Source organism: Littorina saxatilis, linkage group LG15 (assembly GCF_037325665.1).
Source record: "Littorina saxatilis isolate snail1 linkage group LG15, US_GU_Lsax_2.0, whole genome shotgun sequence".
NCBI classification, from domain to species: domain Eukaryota; kingdom Metazoa; phylum Mollusca; class Gastropoda; order Littorinimorpha; family Littorinidae; genus Littorina; species Littorina saxatilis.
The window spans coordinates 895,447-900,770 of NC_090259.1; positions in this window are offsets into that span (position 1 = coordinate 895,447).

A 5,324-nucleotide genomic window follows, 5' to 3' on the forward strand; every position below is an offset into this window, starting at 1 on the left:
CAAAACCACACCTACAGCTACAGCAGTATGTACAACCCCCAACCCCCCCCCACCACTGTAACAGTACAAAACTCATTTACAGCTACAGATTCAGAATTATGTACATCCCCCTCCCCCCGCTGCCACCACTGTAACAGTACCAAACATACCTACAGCTTCAGATACAGCAGTATGTACAACACTCAACCGCCTTCCCCCGTGTAGAGTGCAAAACACACCTAGACCTACAGATACAGCGGTATGTACAACCCCCCCCCCCCCACCCCCCACCCCCTGTGTGCAAAACACACCTACAGCTACATATACAGCAGTATGTTCAACCCCCCCCCCCTCCCCGCCTACTGTAACAGTACATAACACACCTACAGCTACATCAGTATGTACAAACCGCCCCCCCCCCCCCCCAAGTGTAACAGTACAAAACACGCCTACAGCTACAGATAGATCAGTATGTACACCCCCCCCCCCCCAAGTGTTACAATGCAATACCTACAGCTACAGATACATCAGTATGTACACCCCACCCCCCAAGTGTAACAGTGCAAACCACACTTACAGCTACAGATTCAGCAGTATGTACTCCACCCCCCCCCCCCCCCCCCCCCCCCGTGTAACAGTGCAAAAATCACTAACAGCTACAGCAGTATAGCCCCCCTCCCCGTACAGCTACAGCAGTATAAACAAGAAGGGCAAAGCCCATACGACTCACATGCTTGACCTTGACCTTTACATGACCTTGGCCTTCAGGGTCAAGGTCAAATAACTAAACCTAGCAATGACATCATACACTAAGAACTGCTTTACACATTTTTCCTACCAAAATACATGTGACCTTGACCCAAGGTCAAGGTCATGCAACACAAAGCTGTTAATTCAAGACATAGGAAGTACAATGGTGCTTATTAGCGAGCTTTAGATTGACCAACGAAACTTAGTTCGTAGCGATCCCTTTCGTTTCCGGTTATGCAATCGGGAAATCCCTGCGAACTTTTCTTCGCGCCTGCGGTTAGAAGCAGACGAAATGTTTGTCGTGCTCATCCAAACCAATGGCTAAAACATTGGATAGTGTTCGTGTGTTGCACCACACTTTGAATTGTTGGGTGTGACGAAAACTCGTGGTGACGATTTTAAACCATGTTGGGTCACGCATGGTCCAATCTTACATGGTCCAATCTTACATGGTCCAACCTTACATGGTCCAACCTTACATGGTCCAATCTTACATGGTCCAATATTACATGGTCCAATAATATATATATGGACCATGTAAGATTGGACCATGTAAGGTTGGACCATGTAAGGTTGGACCATGTAAGATTGGACCATGTAAGGTTGGACCATGTAAGGTTGGACCATGTAAGGTTGGACCATGCAAGATTGGACCATGTAAGATTGGACCATGTATGGTTGGACCATGTAAGGTTGGACCATGTAAGATTGGACCAATCTTACATGGTCCAATATTACATGGTCCAACCTTACATGGTCCAATCTTACATGGTCCAATATTACATGGTCCAACCTTACATGGTCCAATCTTACATGGTCCAATATTACATGGTCCAATATTACATGGTCCAATAATATATATATGGACCATGTAAGATTGGACCATGTAAGATTGGACCATGTAAGATTGGACCATGTAAGATTGGCCCATGTAAGGTTGGACCATGTAATATTGGACCATGTAAGATTGGACCATGTAAGATTGGACCATGCAAGGTTGGACCATGTAAGATTGGACCATGTAAGATTGGACCATGTAAGGTTGGACCATGTATGGTTGGACCATGTAAGGTTGGACCATGTAAGGTTGGACCATGTAAGGTTGGACCATGCAAGATTGGACCATGCAAGATTGGACCATGCAAGATTGGACCATGTAAGATTGGACCATGCAAGGTTGGACCATGTAAGATTGGACCATGTAAGGTTGGACCATGTAAGATTGGACCATGCAAGATTGGACCATGCAAGATTGGACCATGTAAGGTTGGACCATGTAAGATTGGACCATGTAAGATTGGACCATGTAAGCTTGGACCATGTAAGATTGGACCATGTAAGGTTGGACCATGTAAGGTTGGACCATGTAAGATTGGACCATGCAAGATTGGACCATGTAAGGTTGGACCATGTAAGATTGGACCATGTAAGATTGGACCATGTAGGTTTGGACCATGTAAGGTTGGACCATGTAAGATTGGACCATGTAAGATTGGTGTGCATCAGTGCAAAACACACCACCAGCTACAGATAGATCAGTATGTACCCCCCCCCCCCAAGTGTTACAATGCAATACACACACCTACAGCTACAGATACATCAGTATACATACCCCCCACCCCCCAAGTGTAACAGTGCAAACCACACTTAAAGCTACAGATTCAGCAGTATCATGAGTATGTACTCCACCCCCCCCCCCCCCCACTGTACAGGACAAAACACCTACATCTACATCTACAGATACAGCAGTATGTACTCCCCCCCCCCCCCCCCCCCCCTGTATAACAGCAAAACTAACATTAAAGAAAAAAAAAACCAAAATCACTTACTCGCTGGATCCGTCGGTTGTCCTCGAGTTGACGTTAACAGCTTGAACACACCTGTAGGTTTCCATCCGTCCTTGGCTCCACAATTTTAACTTGTCAACTATCACCGCCACCACGTGGCACTGGGACCAGCACTCAGATTGAGATCCCGAGGCGACATTCGTCTCGGATAACATATCATCAATGTGCTGTGCAACATTCGCAAGAATGTCTCTTCTTTCGATATTAACTTGAACTAAGAAAACAAATAAACTTCGCTCCCGCGGGAAAGTAGCAGCTAGCCGGCCATGTTCACACTCAATCTTGTTTGTACCGTAAGGAAAGCTATTAGAGTATTTCAAGTATATATGATGGCGTATTTTTAAAATGTAAAACTCATGGTTTGAGCTCATGCTGTATTTGATTGCAAATATACAAACAAAACTTACAATTAATTATCCTACTCCTATGTGAAAAAGTCAACAAATATGAATAATTTAGTTTCGCATTTGCAGAGTCATGTCACGCCGTTCCCGACGCTTGAACAGGGGACGTAACAAATGCTAAAATAATGATAATAAATTCAAGTTGTTATCTCCCGTAACTCTGCATATTTTTATCGACAGCAACATTGCGTCGGGCCGATGTCGGGGTTTATTACGTACATTTGCTGAGTTTTACACACAGTCAAAACGATATCGGCGCGACAACGGACGTCGACACACGACATTTGACGACGTCACCCGACTGAAATCGTCAGTCGGCCGACGAAAGCTTGCTAGCTGGGGATGTTCTATGTCCTCCGGGCTACAATCCTCGCTGAACAGGCAAGCATGGAAGACTTGGGTAAGACGGTTGGGAGACACAAACATGTCAATCATAGGGCAGCATCCAGAGTAGCCAAAGATGGATCAGAGCTGCCTTGTGTCCCCTCTTTTGTTTAAAAGCCAATTCATTGGTTCTATCGTTACTCTTCAGCTTTAAGTCATGTCGCATGTTACTTCCCCCCAGTCTACTCATCCAGATAGAAATAGACATACAATGCAACGCGCGGGCACAGTACGCAGTACACGGGCAGACCTAATAAACAAGCTATACAAGTTTTTCATTCGTTTAATTCTAAAATAGAGTTCACATAATTTGCAAAGACCCGTCACTATACCCCGCTGAGTTTTACACTGAGCACAACAAGTTAAGGATACGTTGTTTAGTGGTATAGCCCAGATGTTAAATAGCAGTGTTTTGGTCAGAAACATATATGTATTTGAAGATGTTCCATTCTTCTGTTCGAAAATGGGATTCAGTGAGTTTCGTTTGAGTCTTAACCAACAGAGAATACCCATTATGTTTCAATCTACCGCGCAGTCCAGCTGATGAAACGTGGGAAAGAGAGCGACCGCTAGTGGTGTACAAAATGTGAAATATCGTTCAGTTAAGTCGCCGTTTCGACTATTCAACCAGAGACTATAGAGTATACAGAGACGCTCCATACGGTGCTGAAAAGTGAGACCGGAAGCCCAGTGGCGCCACCACGCGGAAACATGGAACCACCTACTTTCTCTTTCCACAGCAGTAGTGATATCGTGCTGCACAAGCATGGTCGCGCCAACGCGAAAACGCAGTGGGGCATGGTGTTCGGCCATCAATTGCTCAAACGCACATGCCAAAGGCTTGAGGATGTTCAAATTTCCCAAGGAAGAGAGTAGGTGAGGATTGTTTCTTCAATTTTTCTCTCGTTAAATGTTGGAAAATCAGTACAAGTTGTAGCGTCGAACTGCGTTTAGATCTATTCTACCGGAACAGTGAAAACACACACTGTACACACTACAGCCTCAAACCAGTCCAAGCTGTGCATGTTGGTACTAGTTTCACATGTATAAGATTTATTTCTCCTCTACTTTATCTCATTTCGGCATGCCAAGTCTGGAACTGATAGATCTAGTGGCAATACGGTCGGTGATCGATTAGGGTAGACATAACCATCTCGTTTGATTGACACGGCCGTCGCGGAGTTATAGAGTAGATCTACAACGGCTTGCAGCTGCGAACGTTAGTATCATTTATCATGATTAATATTTTGATTGTAAATGACGGGCGTGAACATAATATACAATGACATAATGACATTTGCACACAAATCAAATGAAATAAATCATAGTTCATACACGAACTAAGACATTACATTTCAAATAAAATATACCGTAGGCTTACATGAACTAAGACATAACAACACTACGTAGCCGAAATGCTTTGTACACATAAGCCAGTGACAACTTTCGAACAATACCTTCATTCACAGATGCCAAAAGCATAGAAAACTTGTGTAAACTTGGGTTTCTATAAAACTTAGCAGGAATAAACTGGCATCGCAAATCACGAAGTGCGGGGCAACAAAGCACAAAATAAAACTCATCTTCTTTACTTTCCCTGGAAAAAAGGGGCATAACAACATATCCGCATCGTATCTCTTATATCGATTAACGTGCACAAATAGTTCTGTTATTCCACCTCGGAATCTTGCCATAATAAGAGAGAGAGAGAGCTTTCTGAACAAGAAAGAAGCAACTGAAAAGAAATAAGAAAATCATCGATCGATCAAGATTCTTTAAAGTCAGCCGGTTTGGTCACAAGAATTACAGTTTTCCTTACATGATAACTTCTTAGCTTCGTGTAATTGACAACCCATTTCAGTTTCGATGTGCTGGGACGACACCAAATTGACTAAATGCCTTATAGTTACCGATTTAACCGGGAACTATTTCGTTAAACGATTTATTCCTGACATATTTT